Below are 25290 nucleotides of genomic sequence, written 5' to 3'. Positions count from 1 at the left end.
ACAGCTATAGGGTCATGAGAGAATATTTTTTTCCCTAGGCAAGGACAGTCTATTGGAAGCTTTTAAACCTGATGTTTAGGATGAATCACATGTTGGAATTGAAAGGAACTCTTAAAGATAATTTAATTTAACCACCTTACTGGAGTCATGATGAAACTGAGGCTTCACAGAGTCAAGGGTCTTGATCAAAATAGTAAAGGAAGTGGGGGCAGAGCGAGGAGTTAAACTCATCTATAATCTATACTTTGACCCTAAAAAAAAAGTCTACTTCATTTAATAGATGCTTACATTAAATGCTCAGTTCTTTTTACTTTAAAAATGCTTCTGGGAATGCTCACCAGGATTTCTATGAAATTTACTTCTGAGTTCTGAATACAAGCTAAGTCTAATGCTAACAGCTGACTTTGTGTATGAAACCATTGGTACTTTTCAGTGTAGGTTCCTTCAAAGGTGTGCAGATTTTCTGCCAACTGGCTGGGCAAGCATGGGCACTAAAAGCTACCCCACAGATTTTAGAAACCTGTCTTAATCTGTGTCCCTTCATTCCTGAGAGTCGCTAGCACATCTGAAATCTGAAGAATGCAGTTAAGGATGGTGAAGAGCAAGCATCCCTTCTAAGCTGATCACTATTTCCACCTCTCATTCTCATTCCTTTCTTTCTCCACTCTTAAATAATATTAAAAGCTGTCAGTTTACTGCTTTGACAATAAAAAGGAGTCACACAAATATATTCCTAAAACAGTCTAGAAATATTTTCTGAATGCCTAAATATTCAGGCAGAATGCTAAACATATCCAAAAACATATCATAAAATCCAAGAGAATCTAGACAGCCCAGGTCTTCCTGCAGACTATTTTGACTCAGAATCCATTGTTGGTAGCATTGACAATCAGTATTTTTCTTATTTCCAATAATCTGTCATACATGAAGATGGTGATCCAGTGCACATAAATTTTATTTATGTAAATAAGCCCAGATCATATTGACAAAGGGAGACCCCTGCCTATCCTTCACATGTAGTCTTTCTTGGAATCTAATGCAGACCCCCGATGAATCTACTGCCACCATTAGCAACACTACAACACCTGCAGGCCTTTAAAGATACACCTCAGCTCCAAGAAGAGTAAAACACATTGGCTCACAGGAAAGAGAAATCAATAGAGGAGGCGGGAGAGTGAGGAAGAGAAAACGCCTTGTCTTTCTATAAGACAAGCATAGGAAGTAAGGGGGTAATTTTTTATATGACATATTTTTTATCAGAAACACAAAATAATTTTTTACTTTTTTTTTTTGAGATGGGATCTCACTCTGTTGCACAGGAGGGAGTGCAGTGGTGTGATCACAGCTCACTGCAGCCTCTTGAGTAACCAAGTGATCCTCCCACCTCAGCATCCTGAGTGGCTGTGACCACAAATGAGCCCTACTGTGCCTGACTAAATTATTTATTTGTTTATTTATTTTTGATAGAGACAAGCTCTCACTATGTTGCCCAGGCTGGTCTCAAACTTCTGGTCTCAAGTGATCCTCCTGCCTCAGCCCTCAAAGTGCTGGGATTACAGGCGTAAACCACCCTGCCAAGTCCCAAATTTTTCACATTTCTTGAGAGCATCAGTTAAGCAACTTATACAGTTTTACTTATCTGTATTAAAAGATATAATATCAATATATGCAATTATGTCTATTGTGTCCATATGTCCATTGCATCTCCTAGCCCATTTTGTTAAATGGGCTTTGAGAGTTACTCATACTGAGCAAGGAGAGAATTTCTACCTGAAAGTAATTGAATCATGGAAAGAAAGAACTCAGAACTAACTACTACCATTTGTATATTAAGCAAATATTTTAGACCCATTGGCAAAACTATTTGTAAAGTAGAATTTGATAAAACACGAATTATATCTATCTTGTTTAAATTTGGCATCTAAAATATTACTAGTAAAAATGATGCTAATACATATTCTATTTAATAAAAAATTAAATAGAAAAAAAATACATATATTAGAAAACCATTTTATTTCCCTATGGACCTGAGACTTGATTACAGAACATCGAAATAATACTGAGAAATACTTTACCAAGTGCCCTGATCGCAAATGGATATAGTAATTACCTTCTAAAAATTAAGTACAGTATCAAAACAAATGGGATTTTAAAGAGGTAAAAATATCTATGAACTGTTATAAGTTTAGAAATTGAATTGAGAATCATACTTGAGATACAATTTGGTGGTTCTTCCATGCAATATTAAGCAACATTTGTTACTCATAAAAGGTTATTTCCTGTTTGTATGCTTTATTTCAAAGCATATAAAATAGGATCTGGCCTTATAATGAATTTAATAGAGAAACAACACATACTTCCCAGCCTTCAGCCTTTCAAAGTTGGGTGCTGGCTTGCTTATTCTAATTATTTAAGTATTGCAATAGGTCAAAATGGAAGTATGTTGTGTAAGGCTCTGGGGAGTCAGAGTGGAGTGGGCACAGGACAATCTCCTTGCTAAAGGACATACCACTTAAAATCAATATATGCCTTAGAAGGCCCAAACCTAGGCATTCACCTGTGACAATGATCTCTCTTAATCAGATTAAAAAGATACCTTCCTTCCGGAAAAATCAGAAGCTTAAGTTATTAAGCACACTGAGGCACAGAAAGAAGCCATGGTAGGGCCATATGTACTTACTTTGCCTCTAGCTGGCTGTGTGACCATGGAAAAGTTCCTGTCCTTGTCTAAGTCTCAGTCTCCTGCCTGCAATATTCTGATTATACTAGCACTAGCTTTGGAATAGCTGTGAGGATCAAAGGACAAGGCAAAGAAAACATGTAGCACAGTGCTAAGAGAAGGCGCAGATGCTTTATAAAGGGTAATTATAACATTTTATGAATCCCAAGTCAAGGTAGAGTTTACAGAGAATAGAATAACTCTACTTGAGAAGATAGGAGGAATTTAGCTTTCTATTTCTGAAAAGAAGAAGCAGAGAAATGCCAAATGCCAAATGAGAAAAAGTGAGAGAGAAGCTGCTCAATGCAAAAAATAAAAACATTGACAAATTTAAAAATAGAAAATGCAAATAATTAAATGTGCTCTGAGGAAAATATAAAATGCTAGAAAGAGTTAGAGGGTGGAGACTTTATCATGAATAGCCAGGGAAGTTGTGAAAAACCCTCATGGCAATATGAAACTAATAATTTAAAGACATGGGGGAAGAGCAGTTCAAGTAAAAGGAGCAGAGCTTGTATAAAATGTGCTCAGCATGTCAAAGCAGAAAGAAATCTGCAATGCTGGAAACCAGAAATGAAGACTGGTAATAGCTAAGGACGGAGTCAGAGCATAGTAAGCCTTTAGATTTTATTTGGTTAGATACAGAGAAATATCATTAATTATTTTGTTTGTTTGTTTTGGTTTTGGTTTTGAGATGGAAACTTGATCTGTTATGCAGGCTGGAGTGTAGTGGCATGATCTCAGCTCACTACAACCTCCACCTCCTGGGTTCAAGGATTCTCCTGCCTCAGCCTCCCAAGTAGCTGGGACTACAGGCATGTGCCTCCATGCCCATCTAATTTTTGCATTTTTAGTACAGACAGGGTTTTACCAGGCTGGCCAGGCTGGTCTCAAAATCCTGACCTCGTGTTCCACATGCCTCAGCCTCCCAAAGTGCTAGGATTACAGGTGTGAGCCAAAATAAACTCTTTAGTAAAGTTTGATATAATCTATATTATAAAGCAAATATTTTAGCAGCTCTCTGGCATATAGTCTTAAAAGCAACAGTAGAACAGGACCGTTTTAATGATTTCAGGGGTTCATGAAACAGCTCATGGTTGTTTGGTCTAGGATTGAGATGTAGAAATGATGAGAGATTGTCAGTTCAGATTCAGAATAGATGTTACAGAGGAAAAGTGAGAAGTTAACCATGACTGCCAGATTTTTTTGTCTGAGAAACAGAATAAATAAGAGTTTGGGAGTATTTGGAAATTGGTTGAGGAAGAGTGGATTAATGTAGACAAAGTGGTAAATAATTGTCTTTAGACATACTAAATTTGAGAGCCTAATTGTCATCTAAGCAGAGATGTTGATCGGGAAATTTGATTAAGGAGATTGGAGCTCGGGGAGAGGTTTAATTTGAAAATACAAATTCGGGAGTTTTCAACCTATATTCAATTTAATGCCATGGAAATTGATCCGATTCCTCAGGAAGAGAGTAGAGTGAATGGCCTACTATGAGTCAGTCCGAAGTGCTGGCATATTCAGATCTCTGGAAGAGGAGAAGGAGCCAGTAGACTAGACTGAGAAGTGAATGTGTGGGGCTCTGGAACCCAAGGACACAAGCCAAGTTCTCCTGCAAAGAAGGAGGGAGGGTTTGTCTGTGTCAAATGATGTTAAAAGAGGAAGCTTTGATGAGGACGGAAATTGAATGTTGGCTCTTCCAAGACGGAGTTGTTGATGATCTTTATATGAATGAATTCAGTGGTGCGAGGGCTATGACAGCCTGTATAGAGTGGATTAAGGGGAAAGTGGGTGGTGAAGATGTGTAGACAGGGATTTTAATAGCCTTGTTTATTTAAACAAAAATGTATGCAGTTCCTGCAAACATAAAATGAATAAAAATAAGTTGCTTTTAGTGGCAGTATGTGGGTGGCAGCAGAAAAAAAAAAGCCTCTCTATTTTTTCATCACATTTGCAGTCATACTGAGGCAGCTTCATGCAATAGTTTGTCTCCAGAGAATATATTTTGGAAATTACCAGTCTTTACAACACTTTCCAAATCTTTGTGGAGTAACATTGATTCCATGGTTCTGTAATAGCGCATGTTCTTTTAATGATGCTGAGTCTTAATGGCAACAGACAAGACACTGTCCCTATTCTTGAATTTTTCAAAAGTTTAATGAAATCAGAGTAAGAAATAATAATATGGCTTTTCTTGCATGGCAGAAATGGCTGGAAACAGCAATCGAACCATTTAAATTCCTATAGAAAACTTAATCAATTAACTTTTTCATAAAATGATATAAATATTTGATGTGGATTTTTGACCACATATTCTCAGGCACATTTATGTCCAACTCAGATGACTCTGGACAATCATGCAAAGTAAAAATGATTAAATGACTCTATTTCTATAGTGTGTGTAACTGTCTCCATCCAAATCTCATGTTGAAATGTAATCCCCAATAATGGAGGTGGAACCTGACCATAAGTGTCTGGCTCAAGGGGGTAGATCCCTCACAAATGGTTTGGGCCATCCCCTTGGTCATAAGTGAGCTCTTGCTCTGAGTTCACTTATTTAAATAAGATCTGGTTACTTAAAAGTGTGTGGCACCTCCCCACCCCAACTCTCTCTCTCTCTCTTGCTCCTGTTCTCACTATGTGATATGCCTGCTCCCCCTTTGCCCTCTGCCACGATTAGAAGCTTCCTGAGGCCTCCCCAGAAGCAGATGCCAGTATGCTTCCAGTGCAGCCTGCAGAGCCATGAGCCAATTAAACCTCTTTCCTTATAAGAGTATAAAAGTAGCTTAATACTATTAGAATTAAAAATAGGCAAGAATAGCCTATCTTTAATTCTTTTTAGTATAAGAACCCACTCTGGACAAAGCTGTTTTAATGGCTCCTTTTTGAACTATTCCCAGATGTGCTCCTTACGCCATGACTAACATAATGATACTGAATAAATAGCAAAAATATTATTCTATACATGGGATTAACTCATGCAAACAAACTAAATCTTTTAGTAATTTCTCCTGTATATTTTTTTCCATCTCTAGTTTTAAATGACGAGGACCCATTGCAATTAGTCACACCTTTCATTCAACCTTGAAACACAGTGAGGTAAGAGTATATTTATTGAAGTGAGATGTGGCAGTGCACCACACAATTCAGGGTCTGCAATGACAGATAACCTGGGCTTTAAGTGTCCCACAGAAATATTCATAGTGTTAGACCGTGGTTGATGGCAGTATGCAGTGGGTCCCCAAACAAGGCTAATGATCATAAGGAATAATAGGCTAATTACAGACGTAGTCGTGGAACTTCTTTTTCTTTTACTTTTCATTTTATCAACAATGCTTGTTTGGTGTAAAGATTTCATCTCTTCTAAAGTATAAGTATGGGTATTAAATCTTTTGTTATAATCATAACTATTGAAAATATGTTTATGTGCCTCTTTGTCTATCTCTGAGAGAGAGAGAGACAGAGACAGAGAGAGACAGAGAGCAAATATTTGCATCTAAAGAAGAAAAAGGAAAAGTTTTGGCTAATTGGACTGGTAATATTCCTTTAAGGGAAAGAAGTATCCTGTGTTTCGGTAAACTCTTTGATTTGTCATTTGCCTGTGAAAGATTAGGGCTTTCTGACCTCCATCTAGATAGATACCATTTTGCAAACATAATTAGTTAAATGGCAAAACAGAAAAAAGCAGCTGTACTTTTGGCATTGTTCCTGTCAATTAGAGAAGCTGAATAGACTAGAAAGAGGAAATAGAACAGCCTATTTGATTCTAGAATCAAGGGGTTCCTTGTTAGAACTACATTTAAATATAATTGGCTTCCTTTGCAATTCTGTGTATTATTCATTCAAAATTTTATTATGAGAAAACATTCGTGAACTTCATCAAGGCATCAAAGACACTTAAAAAAAATGTTTAGACATACTACTCTACGGAAAGATGATTCTAAATAACAGTGCTAAAGAATGAAGCCAGTAGAGAAACCTAACAAGAAAGAGATTGCACAGTAAATTTCTAGGAATCACAGAGAGGTTCTATTCGAAATACTTTATTTCCTGAGTTTTAATTACCTTCCACCAATACCAAATCTTTGATTAAAAAGTTTAAAAATGATGAAAATCCCAGCACTGATGCTCTTTAGTGGAGAGAAGAAAAGGGTGGTGGTTCTAAGACAGCTGGCAGCAGACGCAGGGAAGCCCAAGGGATCCCACAGAGACGTTGGGTAAGAGGGAGGTGCTGAATGATTTGGGCACAATCATGTGGCAAATGTTTTTATCCAAAATGTGTTGGAGGAAGAGCACCCACCAAAAGGGTAAGGAGGAAAGAAACTCCATCTTGCTGTTGTGAGGCAACATGATCTCAGGAGAAAGACAACTCCAAAAACACAGAGAACTTGTGGATGACCAGGAAAGAGATAGTTTACCAATAAACTTTGTATCTGTTATCTGTTTATGTAAAAGAGACCACATTACATATTTTAACTTACTTTGCCATATTGGAGAACTTCTCATTTTTTACAAATACGTTTCTATATCATCATCAATTTTAATGATTGTTGCCACAGTATGTGAATATACTCTAATTTTCTCTATCCTATAACTTTATTTTTATGTACGTTGGCTTCTTCCTTTCTTTTAATGTTTATAAATGATAAATGTCCAATGCCTCATATATTTGTTGAATAAATACACTGAATGTTACAATTAAGATTCTTTAAATTAAATTTTGGACATCTGTTTAATTATTTTATAATCAGAGGTGAAATGTTTAGTCGAACAGTTTGTATACTTCTTCATTGCAGCAATTACAACAAATGAAAAATCCTTTATCAATTTGTTCTAAATTTCCATCTGTATGTGGCAATTAAGGTGAGTAGACTACTTTAATTAGGAGATAATGAAACATTTATAGCATTTGGGATAAGCTCAGTAAATCTGCCTGTTGGAGTTTTGTTTTAAAATGTCATCTGGGCTTTGTGTTCAAAGTAAAATATCAGTTGTCATTCTTATTTTATGCAGTTATGAATAAAGGCATGAAATAGATTCATTTTTGTATGTGAAATACAGGCATAATACCTCCTACATTGAACAGATTCAAAGCTAAATTCATTTGCACAGAAGTGTTAATAGATCTTGCTTCAATGTAGACAAGCTATTCTAGACCAACTGACCAACTGCCATGCTATGGGGTCCTTTCACTGAAACTTTGAGTTTGTCCTACTTTTTCTTATGCCATATTTTGTCTGGATACGTCCTTAGTAACAGCTTCAGGAACAATGAATATCAAGTAAAGTTCCTGAGTGCCTGTGTATCTGAAAACATTTTTATCTGGCCCTTAAACTTCATCATCATTTATCTGGATATATAATTGAGAGTTCAAAATAACTTTCTCTCAGAACTTTAAGATGTGGCTTTATTATCTTCTACTGTTAAGACACGGTCAATGAGAAGTCCAGTTCCATTCTGATAGTTCTTCCTGTGCAGATAATCTATTTTTCCCAGCTAGAAAATTTAAAAATATTCTCCTTATAGTTAGTGCATTTCATGAGAATTCATCCAGCTAGGAATCTGTCTTCATTAATCTTATTGATACTCAGTAGTATGAATCTGAAGATTTTCTTAAGTTTTGCTAACTATTCACCCATTCCCTTTTGGTTTGGTGTTTCATTCTAAAGAGCAGCTTTCCAACTGGTTGCACCCAAGATGACACTCTTGTTAAATCAAAGCCATAATTCTATCACAGTGATCCCAGTTCTAAGACTCGTGCTCTTGCCTTTACGCTTTTGGCTGAGTGACTTAACAGATATGATCATGGCCAATTAGATTTTTTATCATAAAATTTTAAGTATTTCACATAAGGCATCGGCCCTTTATAGGTTACCATAGTATGATATGTAATATAAGTTATATAAAATTATTTCATTTTTGAGGGTATGAGTCATTTACAATAATACATTTCTTCACATTTACAGAAGTTTTCATGTGTGCAAATAGTTTATTTAAGACATCTTACTTTGAGTAAGTTCTACTGTGCCAAGAAGGCTGAGTTTTTCTTGAAATGTTAAAGCTTTAAAGTCTAAGGAAAATATTTCACGGCTCCATGGCAGCTGTTTTCAGGGAAAATTATAGTTAGTAATTTATGGTTGCCGTAGCATCCCAGTTAATACCATAGAAATGAGGTTTAAATTCTGTCAGAAACAAAAAAGTCACTGTATTTATATGGGCATTTCTACTTTGAAAGTTAAGGCTGAGTTAGAGTTTTCAGCTAGTGAGACTCAGATTTCCTCCCTTTCAAAAGTACTCTCCAGTGGGGTGAGGGGTGTATCACCTGACCTGCCCACAGGGGCACCTAATATAAATGTACCAGGCAACAGGGGCACCGAGGGGGATATCTGTCATCTGGAATCCTTGGCAAGTTTCATGCAGGGTTGTCCTGAATAGTCAAAGGGTTTTAGGGGGAAATCTGAAAAGATGGATTTCTAGTATAAGTAGCACAAAAAAGAACTAAATTAATACGCATTATCTTTGCAACAGTTGACTTTTTTAGTACAGGCAATTACAGAGAAGGTTTACCCCATACTTTAGCCACACTGCTGTTTCCTCATGACATCTGAGTTTCCTCGAAGAGCAACCAAATGTCCACTTCCTCAGAGAAAGAAGTTCATAGTGCCACTGAGAAATTTTGCCTCTAGGGACTTGTCAAACATATTTCATGGAGGCCGTCAATTCTCACCATCAGTTAGTAAAGCAGAAAGGCCAACAGTAACAGGGATTTAGAGTGCCACAGAAGTCTGACTTCTCTTAGCTGTTAGTTTCTTTGGAAGACTGTATTTTGAAGCAGAGCATACATTTTAATAAACACAGAGTAGTAGATTGGATGATACATTTATGTGGAATGCCTCTGTTGGGTTTATTGTAACATATGTAAAATTAAGAGTAAAAATGCAGACATCTTTAGAAAAAAGTGGATAAGAAAATGCAGCATAGGAAACATGTTTTAAATGATTCACCAGCTTAAGTGCAGTCTAAAAAATATTCAATAAGTATATGGTTGCTCAGGGAGGATATTAAAAGACTGTAAGTATTGATCTGTGATTGGACAATATCAGCATGCCTATCTTGGCCACCCTGGAGGTAGAGATGTGTTCTGATTGGTGATTGTGAATATGCTTTAACATGTGTGTGGATGACAGATGCGTTTAGATGACAATCTAAACACAATCCACTAACGCACTGGATTTGTTTCAGCAACAATGCAGGCACACCCGTGAACAAAAGGACAGAAGGCCTGGGTAGTGATGTAACTTCAAAATATAAGAAAAGGCTGGGTGACATCAGTTTCTGAAACTTCCAATTAGAAGTAGCAAGTGCATCCTTCTGTGCTTTCTGTAATGCCATGCGTTGTGTTGTGTGGTTGCTCAGTTAACTTCAATAATACTTTGCCAAGAGTGGACGGATGCAGTGACTAGTTTCAGGAGAATTCTAATTCAAATGCAATGACGAATATTGTACAGTTTCTCAAGAGATCAAATTCCATTTGGCAAATAAATTAAAAATATCTTGCTCTGATTTAAGACAAAAGTAATAACATTTTACTAAGTGGCAAAGACTGTAAAATTAATAGTTTAATAATAATAACTAGTAATATTTAGAAAGACAATTTTAAATTGATTAAAAGATATTTAGAGTGGAAGAACTTAATTCTGCATTTGTATATGTACTTAACTCCATGATTTCTATATTAATAATCAAAAAATGTATTTAGCCAGGTCAGTTAGACAGCCAATATAATTTAAATTGTGCAGCCTTAGATCACGCTTAGATTATATTATATGTTTATTATTTTATTAGTAAATAATCCCTAATCCTATTTCTATGTTATCCATAGGGACATTCTATAGCAGAATTCTAAGCAAATTCTAATGGTAGAGATTTCTCTTTTCTTTCTTTCTTTCTTTTTCTTTCTTTCTTTCTTTCTTTCTTCTTTCTCTCTCTTTCTTTCTTTCTTTCTTTCTTTCTTTCTTTCTTTCTTTCTTTCTTTCTTTCTTTTTCTTTCTGAGATGGAGCTTATACCTTACATAGAAAAGCAGGAAGCAAATTCAAATTTCAGAAATAATATAGTAATTTTTTAAAGTTCAGAGAACAACCTCTCCCTCTTGTTTAGCCTAAAATATGTCGATTGGCAAATGCTTTTTGGATTACAAATACAAGTGAAAAAGTGCTTATCAGCAAGACACCGCCTGTGAGTCACACCCTGGTCCTTGGCCACCCCTATGCAGCCACAGGATCTTTGTGACTCACTCAGGGGCTTCGCTACACTTCCTGAAAAGCGCCCTCTCCAGGGAAACACAGACGTTAACTCAACCTCCTCGCTGTGCATTTTTCTCATCCTCCATCCTGCTCCCCCAACATTTTTTTTTTGGCTTGTTCCGTACTGAGTAATCTTTTTCTATCTTTTGGTTACGCTCTTTAAGTCCTATTCAGAGAGTTAAATACAAATGCTAGACTCCAAAAAAGCCTATTTTCTAAAGTGAGTAAAAATTATGGGCAGAAATGAACAATATGAAGTAACCTTTTCATTGCAAACCTTGAAAGACACGTTGATATTTTAAAGAGCAAAGTTTGCCTTATCAAGCCTTGAATGCCTAAAGAAAAAACAAGAAACAAGCTCTATGTCCTTTTCAAACTTTCACCTTCCTTGACAAATAGACTCTTGCTGTTACCCTTTGTATGAGTATGCTAGGGCTGCCATAGTAAAATGCTACAAACCGTATGGTTTAAATAACAGAAAAACTGTCTCATAATTTTGGAGGCTGGGAGTCTGGGCTCAAGGGGTTGACAGGTTTTGTTTCTTCTTAGGCCTCTCCCCTTGGCTCCCAGGGGGTCGCCCTTTTGCTGTGTCCTCACATGGTCATCCTCTTTGTTGCCTGTGTCCCACTCTCCTCTTTTTATAAGGGCACAGTAGTATTGGGCTAGAACCAACCTTAAAACCCATTTTAACTTAGGTACCTTTTTTAAGGTTCTATTTCCAGATTTAGTTGACGGCTGCAGCAGGGAGGTGAGCTGGGCTGCACATTCCATGGAGCCAATGGGAGCCCCATTCCTTCTGAATTGAGGCAGGAGCTCCCCGGGTGCCACTGGAGCCACCCCAACCTCAGCAGCCGACTCAGGCCATCTGCTCTACGTAACAGGAAAGAGCCTGCCCTCCTGCAATAGCATGCAGAAGCTCAGCCCAAGCTGTGGCTATGGATTGCAGCCTCCCTGTGCTCTTGAAGAGGCTGGGAACAGGCAGGATCTACCCTCCCCAGTGCAGTTGCAGCCGCCAGACCCGCTGCTGCAAACCTGGCCCCCTAGGTCCATGGAGCAGGCCAGAGCCACGGACAAGCAGGAGACCTGTCCCTTCCAAGCTAATGGAGCTGGAGCTCCTTGTTACAACTGCAGCGGCTCTCCTAAGCACCAGACCCATGCTTCTCAGCCGCCTGCACCCTGGCGGCTGGGAAGGCCCCCCTGTCTCTGCAGGCTCAGGGGTGTCTGCTCCCGCTGCCTGTTCTCTCCCCTCTCGACACCTGCTGGGATCTCAAAGCGGGGTTGGGGCCCAGCGCAGGGGCCATGAATGGGTGCATGAAACAGAAAGATTCCTGGCAGAAGGGGGTTGGTCCCTGGTAAGGCTCTTCCTTCAGGAGCTACCCCTGCGGGTCTCCTCTGAGCTGTTATAACACTCAATAAAGCTTCTCTTCATCTTGCTCCCCTTCCACTTGTCTGCATTCTTCCTGGACGCAGGGCAAGAATTCGAGCAAAGGCGTCACTTGCCAGAGATTGTCAGCCAGAGAAATGATACCCTAAATATCCTGTAACACAGTCACATTCTAAAATACGGGGGGCCAATACTTCAACATATTAATTTGGTGTGTGGGAGGGGCACAACTCAGCTAATAATACCCTCCAACAATATCTTCATGTTTCTTATCTTTGATGATAATTTCTTTTAATTGTGTCACGGTACATAATTGTTGCTGCTGTACCGTTTAAAATAAAGCATTGCAAATTTTTAAGAAAAAATGGCTTTTGTTTATTTAGTGGAGACTTTTTAAAGAAATATTAAAGATGTCCTTTTTTGTCTACATTACAATTTATTTCAGATCCTTGATCAATGTCCCTTTAAAAACAGTGTAAGTTTAAACTTTAATTTTTAAGATGTTACCTGTATTATCTAATATTTTCAAACTGACTGCCTTCTTTATTCTGTACAATAGATTCCACACTTTTTGTTGTTTATTTTTATATGATATATGTAGTTACAATATTAAAGGATAGGGGAGGGGACTCAAGATGGCGCTGTGAGAACAACCCAGGATTGGAGCCCGCGTTGAATTCGCAAACGGTGAGTCAGTGCTGTATTTCCAGACTGATCTTTGTTGCCCACAGAACGGGGAAACTCCCAAGTATAAAAAGACACGGGACGCCAGGCAGTAGGTCTGCCTGGCGAAGCCGGCAGCCGGGGCAGCGGCTGCCGGCCCTACCCAGCAATCCCCACAGGGCGCGCTTGTCCGGGTGCCTTGTTGAACCGGCAACCTGAGACTTGAGAGGGCTGGACTTGAGACTGAACGAGACTTACACAGTAGCCCAGCCCAGGGGATTGCAGGGACAGATCGTTTGGGATACCCAGTGGGACGAACAAAACCGCGATTTCAAACTATCCCGGGCAGATGGTCCGAGATGCTCTGTGGGGGAGGGGCGTCCACCACTACGGAGGCAACCTGCCCCAACTGATATACACGCCCACTGCTGAGGCAGCCAGCCGTTGCCGAGGCAACCCGCCCCAACTGAGATACACACCCACTGTTGACGCAGCCAGCCATTGCCGAGGCAACCCGTCCCTACTGAGATACATGCCCACTGCTGACGCAGCCTGCCATTGCTGAGGCAACACGCTACAACGAAGAGACTCCGCTGCAGGGCGTGGCGGAGACCACAGCAGAGCTGGCAGGAACAGCGCGAATCACACAACAGCAGGGCGGAGCCTCGGCAGCCAAACAGTGGCTAGTCTGCCTTTGAGCTGGGCAGGACACCTGATCGGACATCCAAAAATAAAGCCCAAACCCCTCAACACAGAGCATTTGAGAAAAAAAAAAAAGGGTTGTTTAATGAGCTGTGTTGCAGCAGAATCAAACATAGCAGCCTAACAGCCCTGAATGAACAACAGAGTGCACAGCTCAGCAATTAAACCCCTATAAAGTACAAACTGTCTCCTCAAGCAGCTCCCTGACCCCTCTATATCCAAAAGACTGTCATTAGGCAGGCATCATCCTGGGACAAAGAGAGCAGAAAAAGAAACTGGTAGCATCCCTCGCTGTGCCACGGCTACTAGAGGTGCACCCCAGACAAGCAGGGTCTGGAGCGGACCTCAACAGTCGTACAGCGAAGGGGCTAGACTGGTAGAAGGAAAACCAAGCAACAGAAATACTTCATCATCAACATTCTGGGTGTCCACTCAGAGACCCAAACGAAAAGTCAGCAACTACGCAGACGACCAGCGGACAAATCCACAAAGATGGGAAGAAACCAGCGCAAAAAGGAGGAAAACACCCGAAACCAGAACACATCGCCTCCTAGAAAGGACCAAGACTCCTCACCAGCAAGGGAACAAAGCTGGACAGAGAATGACTGTGACAAAATGACGGAATTAGACTTCAGAAGATGGATAATGAGAAACTTTTGTGAGCTAAAAGATCATGTATTAAATCAATGCAAAGAAACTAAGAACCTTGAAAAAAGATTTGAAAAAAGATTCGAGGAAATGATAACAAGAATGGATACCTTAGAGAGGAATATGAATGAATTAAAGGAGCTGAAAAACACAATACGAGAACTTCGCGAAGCAAACGCAAGTTTCAATAGCCGAATTGACCAAGCAGAAGAAAGAATATCTGAAGTCGAAGACCAACTCAATGAAATAAAACGAGAAACCAAGATCAGAGAAAAAAGCGCAAAAAGGAATGAACAAAGTCTCCAAGAAATGTGGGACTATGTGAAAAGACCTATCCTACATTTGATAGGTGTACCAGAAGGGGACAAAGAGAATGAATCCAAGCTGGAAAATACTCTTCAGGACATCATCCAGGAAAATTTCCCCCACCTAGCAAGACAGGCCAACACTCAATTGCAGGAAATACAGAGAACACCACAAAGATATTCCGCAAGAAGAGCAACCCCAAGGCACATAATCGTCAGATTCAACAGGGTTGAAATAAAGAAGAGAATACTAAGGGCAGCCAGAGAGAAAGGTCGGGTCACCCACAAAGGGAAGCCCATCAGACTCACAGCAGATCTCTCGGCAGAAACACTACAAGCCAGAAGAGAGTGGGGGCCAATATTCAACATTCTTAAAGAAAAGAACTTTCAACCCAGAATTTCATATCCAGCCAAACTGAGCTTCAGAAGTGAAGGAAGAATAAAATCCTTTGCGAACAAGCAAGTACTCAGAGACTTTGTCACCACCAGGCCTGCTTTACAAGAGCTCCTAAAAGAGGCACTACACATAGAAAGGATTAATCAGTACCAGCCATTCCAAAATCACACTGAATGCTAAAGAGCTTCAACATAATGAAGAATCTACAACAACTAACAGGCAAAACAGCCACTTAGAATCAAAATGGCAGTATCAAATTCACACATAACAATATTAACCCTAAATGTAAATGGACTAAATGCACCAATCAAAAGACACAGACTGGCAAATTGGATAAAAATACAAAACCCATCAGTGTGCTGTATCCAGGAAACCCATCTCACATGCAAGGATACACAAAGGCTCAAAATAAAGGGATGGAGGAAGATTTACCAAGCTAATGGAAAGCAAAAAAAAGCAGGAGTTGCAATTCTCATCTCTGATAAAATAGACATTAAAGCAACAAAGATCAAAAGAGACAAAGAAGGCCATTACATAATGGTAAAAGGATCGATACAACAAGAAGAGCTAACGATCCTAAACATATATGGACCCAACACAGGAGCACCCAGATACATAAGGCAAGTTCTTAATGACTTACAGAAGGACTTAGACTCCCACACAATAATAGTGGGAGACTTTAACACTCCACTGTCAATACTAGACAGATCAACCAGACAGAAAATCAACAAGGATACCCAGGGCTTGAACTCAGACCTGGAGCAAGCAAACCTGGTGGACATTTACAGAACTCTCCACCCCAAATCCACAGAATACACATTCTTCTCAGCACCACATCACACCTACTCTAAAATTGACCACATAATTGGAAGTAAAGCACTGCTCAACAAATGCAAAACAACAGAAATCATAACAAACAGCCTCTCAGACCATAGTGCAATCAAGTTAGAACTCAGAATTCAGAAACCGACCCAGAACCGCACAGCTTCATGGAAACTGAACAACTGGCTCTTGAATGTTGACTGGGTAAACAACGAAATGAAGGCAGAAATAAAGAAGTTCTTCGAAACCAATGAGAATGAAGACACAACGTGCCAGAACCTCTGGGACACATTTAAAGCAGTCTCTAGAGGAAAGTATATAGCAATAAGTGCCCATATGAGGAGAATGGAGAGATCCAAAATTGACACCCTATCGTCAAAATTGAAAGAGCTAGAGTAGCAAGATCAAAAAAACTCAAAACCCAGCAGAAGACAAGAAATTACTAAGATCAGAGCAGAGCTGAAGGAGATTGAGACACGAAAAACCCTTCAAAAAATCAATAAATCCAAGAGCTGGTTTTTTGAAAAGATCAACAAAATAGACAGACCACTAGCCAGATTGATTAAAAATAAAAGAGAGCACAACCAAATAGGTGCAATAAAAAATGATAAAGGGGAAATCACCACAGATTCCACAGAAATTCAAACCATCATCAGAGAATATTACAAACAACTATATGCGCATAAACTAGTAAACCTGGAAGAAATGGATAAATTCCTGGACTCCTGTGTCCTCCCAAGCCTAAACCAGGAGGAAGCTGAAACTATGAATAGACCAATAACAAGGTCTGAAGTTGAGGCAGCAATTAAGAGCCTACCTCACAAAAAAAGCCCAGGTCCAGATGGGTTCACAGCCGAATTCTACCAGACACACAAGGAGGAGCTGGTACCATTCCTTCTAAAACTATTTCAAACAATCCAAAAAGAGGGAATCCTTCCCAAATCATTTTATGAGACCAACATCATCCTGATACCAAAACCCGGCAGAGACCCAACGAGAAAAGAAAACTTCAGGCCAATATCCATGATGAACATAGATGCAAAAATCTTCAATAAAATATTGGCAAGCCGATTGCAACACAAATCAAAAAACTTATTCATCATGATCAAGTAGGATTCATCCCAGGGATGCAAGGCTGGTTCAACATACGCAAGTCTATCAACGTAATTCACCACATAAACAGAACCAAAAACAAAAACCACATGATTATCTCAATTGACGCAGAGAAGGCATTTGACAAAATTCAACAGCCCTTTATGCTAAAAACCCTCAATAAACTCGGTATCGATGGAACGTATCTCAAAGTAATAAAAGCTATTTATGACAAACCAACAGCCAATATCATACTGAATGGGCAAAAACTGGAAGCATTCCCTTTGAAATCTGGTACTAGACAAGGATGCCCTCTCTCACCACTCCTATTCAATATAGTACTGGAAGTTCTAGCCAGAACAATCAGGCAAGAAAAAGAAATAAAGGGTATTCAAATAGGAAAGGTGGAAGCCAAATTGTCTCTATTTGCAGACGACATGATAGTATACCTAGAAGACCCCATCGCCTCAGCCCAAAAACTCCTGAAACTGATAAACAACTTCAGCAAAGTCTCAGGATATAAAATCAATGTGCAAAAATCACAAGCATTCGTCTACACCAATAACAGACTTAAAGAAAGCCAAATCAAGAGCGAACTGCCATTCACAATTGCTACAAAAAGAATAAAATACCTTGGAATACAACTCACAAGGAACGTAAGGGACCTCTTCAAGGAGAACTACAAACCACTGCTCAACGAAATCAGAGAGGACACAAACAGATGGAGAAACATTCCATGTTCATGGTTAGGAAGAATTAATATCGTGAAAATGGCTATACTGCCCAAAGTAATTTACAGAATCAACGCTATCCCCATCAAGCTACCATTGACTTTCTTCACAGAACTGGTAAAAACCACCATGAACTTCATATGGAACCAAAAGAGAGCCCGCATAGCCAAGTCAATTCTAAGCAAAAAGAACACAGCGGGGGGCATCACACTACCGGATTTCAAACTATACTACAAGGCTACAGTAATCAAAACAGCATGGTACTGGTACAAAAACAGAGATATAGACCAATGGAACAAAACAGAGGCACCGGAGGCAACACAACATACATACAACTATACAATCTTTGATAAACCTGACAAAAACAAGCAATGGGGCAAGGATTCCATGTTTAACAAATGGTGTTGGGAAAACTGGCTAGCCATGTGCAGAAAGCAGAAACTGGACCCCTTCCTGACACCTTACACTAAAATTAACTCCAGATGGATTAAAGACTTAAACATAAGACCTGGCACCATAAAAACCCTAGAAGGAAATCTAGGCAAAACTATCCAGGACATAGGAGTAGGCAAGGACTTCATGAACAAAACACCAAGAGCATTGGCAACAAAAGCCAAAATAGACAAATGGGACCTAATGAAACTCCACAGCTTCTGCACGGCAAAAGAAACAGTCACTAGAGTGGATCGGCAACCAACAGAATGGGAAAAAATTTTCGCAGTCTACCCATCTGACAAAGGGCTGATATCCAGAATTTACAAACAACTCAAGCAGATTTACAGGAAAAAAACAAACAAGCCCATTCAGAAGTGGGCAAAGGATATGAACAGATACTTTACGAAAGAAGACATATATGAGGCCAACAATCATATGAAAAAATGCTCATCGTCACTGGTCATCAGAGAGATGCAAATCAAAACCACATTGAGATACCATCTCACGCCAGTTAGAATGGCGATCATTAAAAAATCTGGAGACAACAGATGCTGGAGAGGATGTGGAGAAAAAGGAACAATTTTACACTGTTGGTGGGAGTGTAAATTAGTTCAACCATTGTGGAAGACAGTGTGGCGATTCCTCAAGGCCTTAGAAATAGAAATTCCATTTGACCCTGCAATCCCATTACTGGGTATATATCCAAAAGACTATAAATCGTTCTACTATAAGGACACATGTACACGAATGTTCATTGCAGCACTGTTTACAATAGCAAAGACCTGGAATCAACCCAAATGCCCACTGATAATAGACTGGATTGGAAAAATGTGGTACATATACACCATGGAATATTATGCAGCAATCAGAAATGATGAGTTCGTGTCGTTTGTAGGGACATGGATGAATCTGGAAAACATCATCCTCAGCAAACTGACACAAGAACAGAAAATGAAACACCGCATATTCTCACTCATAGGTGGGTGATGAAAAATGAGAACACACGGACACAGAAAGGGGAGTACTAAACACTGGGGTCTATTGAGGGGAAAAGGGGAGGGCCAGTGGGAAGGGGAGGTGGGGAGGGATAGCCTGGGGAGAAATGCCAAATGTGGGTGAAGGGGAGAAGAAAAGCAAAGCACACTGCCATGTGTGTACCTACGCAACTGTCTTGCATGCTCTGCTCATGTACCCCAAAACCTATAATCCAATAAAAAATTAAAAAAAAAAAAATAAAGGCACTGTGAACAAAGTAAAAATAAATAAATAAATAAATAAAAATAAATAAAATGCAAAAAAAAAAAAAAAAAAACAATATTAAAGGATATAGAATTTCATAAGAAAGTATAAAAGGGAGAGAAGGGAAATGGTAGTTTCCAAAGAGGAGAAAAAATGAAGAATATAGCCAGAAATGACAAAGAAGTCACTGTCATATGGGGTACTGAATTGTCTAAAGCTTGTGGAAGGCAGTGGAATGGGAGATATCAGGGACAGATTCTCACAACCCTGTGTGACACACTGGTCATTGCTAGCTTTAAGCAGATTGATGATTATAACCTTTCAACATAAGCAGTGAGCTTAAAAATCAATGGCAGGTTACATAGTCATTTCATCTAAGGTGGGTTTCTGTTGGTGTGGCCATTTTTATAAACACTGTAGTTCCATATGATTTTGCTCATGTCCCTAGTACAGATAATCAAAACTTAAAAACATAGGAATTTTAGCACTGTGTTCTTCTCGCTTTCTTTTCTAAGCAAAAATTAAGAAGACAGAAGTACTTTGATGGTGAATGTTGCCCAGGGCTTAGCCAGAAAAAACAAGTCTCGTGGCACCAGTTGGAGTTACAGCTAGAGGAATGGAATACGCAGGAGAAAGATATTTCTAGGAAACATCTTTTTTGAATAGTATTATAATGATGTTAGTGTCTAAAAGATACGTGACCTTTATCAATATTACCTTGGATTTTCAAGGCAATACTGATAAAGGTCACGTATCTTTTATTTTGCTTACTAAGAATGCTAGGGTTGAAACAAACAAACAAAACATGCGAAAGCACAGAGATTTGTTCACAAAGGCATCTATACCTCAATAGATAAGTCTATCCATTCTATCCATAAATGCATCCATGAAGTTTATTTATGTGCTTGTGGTAGATATTTTGTCTTAGCAATAGTATTTGCAATAAAAGACACTTACATAGAACAGAGAAATGCATGTCTTTCTCTTCATATAGTTTTACAAATTTACTTTTAACATGGTCCCTGTTTTTTCTGTAAGGCTGAGGCGATCTTTGTGAGATTGATGAATGGTCAACAAAATGTTTTCATTGGCACCTGTTCCCAGTGTGTACGTGCATGTATAAGACATGCACGTACATGTCTTATAAGACCTTTAATTTTACCCTAAAACAATATATGTTAATTTAAAATTAATTGTGCAGGTGTTTTGATTACAAATAGCTCAAGTATAACTTTTGTTTCAAATTTTTTCTATTATCCCACCAAAGGAAATTGCCTCTTGAGGTTTCAGAGGGATATCCATTTCTTGCTAAGTTTGCTCTAGAGTTGTCTAATTCCATAGTGCCACCAATAGGTTTCTCATGGTATCTTTACTGTACTGGTGTTTACATTTGAGATTAGAAGTCAGGGTGATTTTCTGATTATTTTCTACAGTAATTAAATCTATAGTGATTTAAATTTAAATCTTGTCACTCTAAGCAAGACTGAACAAAGCAAAACCAAACAAAATTTACAATTGCTTATTTATACTTCGTTTTGCCAAAAGTATAAAAGACACAGAGCTATGTAAGACAGGACCTCTGAACCCAAGGAAATTCCTCTTGGGCCTGTTGTTCTCAGGAATGCTCTTCCTGGAGACTGTTCAAGAACGCTTTTTTTTTTCTTCAGGAGATCCCAAGCTCTTAGGGGGAAGCTGGTTGGTTACTACACTGAGTGAAGAAAGTACTATTCTCAACTCTCCTTGGTGTTCCCATCTTGGCCCATAAAGCAGGGAAGTGCATCATTTAGAAAAGAAAAGTCATCATCCATGGTGTGTCTTAACTCTCTCCCAGAAAAAGAAAAGAAGTAGTTTACCTGATCTGTGGGGCTAGGAGAAGAAATGAGTCTGCTCTGCTCTGCCTGAGAGTTCTCCTTTTTCCTGAAAGCAAAGTGGTTCTCTGCCCCAGGCGTGCTTTCACAAGACACATCTGAAAGACATCTTACTCTATCCAGCTACCAGAATCTGCTGTGTGAGGCAGGTATTTTCTGAGTGTGTGTGCTCTGCAGACACAAGTCCTTCCTCAAGTGGGTTAGCCCTCAATCTAGATGAGAGGTAGAGGAAATGGTGGGTACAGGGCCATAAAAGGAAGATTGTATTTCCACATCTAAGACAGATTCTCTAAGCCAACCTTCTCAGGAATAAGGCCAATAAATCTGATTAATGCCTCTAATTTAAACATTTTGTTTTGAATTTAGAGGGTAGAGATACATAATACATGGGAATCCTCAACATTCATGTAACTAAACGTCCAGCAACAGGAACTTAGGGTTCTCTACATAATCTACAACTTTTGACAAAGATACATGAACCTGGTAGTTTTCTGTTAATAATAAATTTACATTGGCTTGTCAATGAAAAAATATGTCAGAAGATCATGAATTGGTATTCTGAAAGTGCCAAAAAAATAACATCACTAAGTAAGAAATCTGTGCTGTGAGAACATTATTCTAAAACAAAGCTGTAGTTAAGGTATTTTCAAACAAAAATAAATAAGTTCAGAAAAATTTTATCTCTGGCACATTTTCACTAAAAAATATACCTCAGTCTAAAAAAACAATAACCTCAGAGGCAAATGTGGAGATAGAGGAAAGAATAAAGAACAAGTTAAAAAGGTAAATATATGAGTGGACATAAAGAAATATTGATTATACAAGTATAAAACAATATTAACTATAAATGTTTATTTTTAGATACATACTTTCATGATAAGTTAGACAGAATTTAGGGTGTTTAGCATGTAGAACTAATTTGATTATACTTGTGGGAAAGGAAGGGAAGAAATAAGGACTGGGAAAAGGGAGAAATTAAGCTAGGATCCAGGCCTTACCACAGTCCTGGTAGATCTCACAGAGAGCTTTGCCTCTAGCCTCGTGCAAATTGAAGCAAGATGACCAAGGTTTCGTACTTTTGCATGGATCAGTCATTTGCTGTGAACAACTTTAGAAAGGACTACAGCCTTGGTTGAAGGAGCTCTTTCCAGCTGAATCAATTCCTAAAGTTGCTGACACATCTGAAGGCCATGTGCCAACAGCACTCTCAGAAGCTGGGACAAATATCATTAAAGAAAAATCTGGGCAGCATGTCACAGTGTCCACGACAGTCCACCCATTCATAGCCACTTCTTCACATATGTCCTGGAACTGCTGCAATAGGATAGAAACATCAAAATTTAAAATGTAAAATAGGGACATGGTGTTACATGCCTATAGCTCCAACTGCTTGGGAGGCTGAAGTTGAAGGATGGCTTGAGCCCAAGTGGCAGAGGTTGCAGTGAGCTGAGATCACAGCACTGCTTTCTCGTCTGCGTGACAGACAGAGACCCTGCTTCAACCGTCAGGGCTCACCAAGATATAAGGTCAAACAAATCTAATAAACATAACAGAGGTTAAATATAACAGATGAAGGATAGTGAGGAAAAAAAATTATCCTCACCACCACAGCATGTCAGAACCACAGTTGAAATTTATCCTGTCACTATCCATACTAGACTCCCACCTTCGGCTAGGATGTCTTCTGGACTCAAGAGTTTTTCTAGTGGTGTGAACCAGACACTTAGCACTGACATTCTGTTCCCCTGTCTGGGAACTGGGATATCTAAACTAGCAGAGCCCAGAGCTACATGTACAAATTATGTCAAGTGGGTCACTTTTGCTTCTAATCCTTGGCTCTCATTCTTATGTATTCTTGTTTGAAACACAATACCATGGTCAAATTGCATGTACAGTATCAAATCAAATTACATACTGTATCCTGGAGGTTGGCGCTCATTCTCTTGCAATATTACCAACAAACTGACACTTTAGCTGAGTCTTTAAGTAGTTTAATATACTCAACTTTCCAGCTACTGTCCAGTTGAAGAGATGGTGCCGTATCAGGGTCTAAACACTGTAGAACTCTGAGACTGAGAGCCTCTTTCCACTTTGCATCTTAGGTGCTTCTCATTTTACATGAAGCCTCACTCAAGAATCTTTATATATATATATATATATATATATATATATCTTTATATATATATATGTGTGTGTGTGTGTGTGTGTATACGTATATACACGTATATATATACGTATATACACGTATATATATACAACGTATATACACACGTATATATATATGTATATATATACGTGTATATATATACGTGTATATACGTTATATATATATATAAATATAGACTTCAGACTTTCTTTTTTCCCACAAAGCAGATGATCAGATGAATTAATCAAAGCGCTGATTACTGAAAAATATTTCTTCACCACTCTCTTTCAAAGCCACTCTTGAGTGGTGCTGTAATACACTTGCCATTCATTTTCAGCTTTCGCTCCCATATTAGGACAAACCATGCATAAATTGAACACAGACGTGTTCATTCTCTGACAGCACATTGTGAAAGACCCCTCATATAGCAAGGGTGTGAGCTAAAAAGTGTTACTCACGTAACAGTGGTGAATGGTGTAAGAGTCTGACTAGGTACCATACAACTTGCTTCTCCTTTCTACTCCTGCTTATTCTCAATCCTGATGTACCATTTCCATCTTATAATGGGTCATTAACCAGCTTTATTTTACCTTATGACTGGTAAGTTTGAGAGAAGCTAGCTCATAGTAAAAAGTTGTGATCACATGGTCTTTTGGTGTCCCAGATAAGAAATTATATATATTTACAATTGTCAGGAGTTGTTTTCCAAAGAGTATGTAATTGTGTAGACAGATAATATGGCTTTGCTCTGAAACCTAGGAGTTTGCACCCACAGAGCATCTTCTTTCACCGTTGGTACGTCTATTATTGCCTAACTAGCAGGGCTGTTTTTATGATAGCCAAGACCTGTTTCAGATCCTATTCTGATCTGAGTCCCACACAAAGCTAACAGGATGTTGTGTCACCAAATATATGGGAGACAGCTGTAAACTCAGGTAGGAAATATGCTACCTCTAGAGCCCAAACATGCCTACTAAACACTGAGCTTTCTTCATGCTGAATGTAGTCATCATCATTTACTAGGAATAACAGATTCTGACATGTATCTCATTATTATTTGACTACAATGCAGATTAGTTAAAATTTTGAAGAAGGAAATGATTGTATGTTTAAACATTATGTTTAAATATTAAAACATACTTCTAATAACCTATGTCTCAAACAAGAAGTTATAAAGCACATTAGAAAATTAGAGAAAATTGAGAGAATTACATGAGTTTTCTTATATGATGAAAATCCATGATTTAAACATCATCACAAAAAGTAAAATAATTAAACCTAAAGAGAATGGAAAGAGAGAAGGGCAAAGAACAGAATTTAATGGCACCATTCTTTTTAAAAACTTTACTATTTTCTTTGCATTTGTCCACATTTTCATCCACTACAACAATTTCTTCCTATAAATCATTTAACATATGAAATAATTAGTTTTAAATTATTGGGGTGTCTGAGTTTTCTGTGGGTCTGCTTCCATTGTCTACTTTTCCTCTTGATGATGGGTCATCTCATTGTCATGGTTTTTTTATTCCATTCTCATTTTTAAATTATATTCCAGAAAGTGTGTAAAAAAAGGGGGACAGAGAACTCTAATATATTTTGTTAAAATTTGCTTCATTTCTCCAAGATAATGCCACCAAGTCCTTTTCTCTGTCTGGTGGTTAGGATGGAGACTTGTCATTCAGATTGTTCCTAAATTCAAGTTAGGTGAAGTTGAGCTATAGCTGTGATTCAGATGAGATAATTTCTGATTAACACCACCCTTCCCACACCATTGATGTTGAAGAACCATAGTTTCTTGTTTTTGTTCTTGTTTTTAATCTTCTTGGTATTCA

At 38.6% G+C, this 25290-nt stretch overlaps 1 long non-coding RNA gene across 2 annotated transcripts in view; it reads right to left on the bottom strand.

Moving 5' to 3' along the window:
- The window catches only part of LOC144582349 (uncharacterized), a 138043-nt gene extending 116593 nt beyond the window's left edge, over nt 1–21450 (bottom strand). Inside the window, exon 1 of one of the 2 annotated variants that reach the window (XR_013534883.1) lies at nt 21298–21450. This is a non-coding gene — a long non-coding RNA (uncharacterized LOC144582349). Of the gene's footprint in view, nt 1–11725; nt 11856–21297 lie in introns of those variants that run through there. The other variant, XR_013534884.1, reaches the window with a different exon arrangement.
- Nucleotides 21451–25290: the final 3840 nt, after the last annotated feature.

This window comes from Callithrix jacchus, chromosome 4, assembly GCF_049354715.1.
Source record: "Callithrix jacchus isolate 240 chromosome 4, calJac240_pri, whole genome shotgun sequence".
Lineage (NCBI taxonomy): Eukaryota > Metazoa > Chordata > Mammalia > Primates > Cebidae > Callithrix > Callithrix jacchus.
Note: the sequence above shows the minus strand (reverse complement) of the source record. Positions and strands in the feature narration are given on the sequence as shown.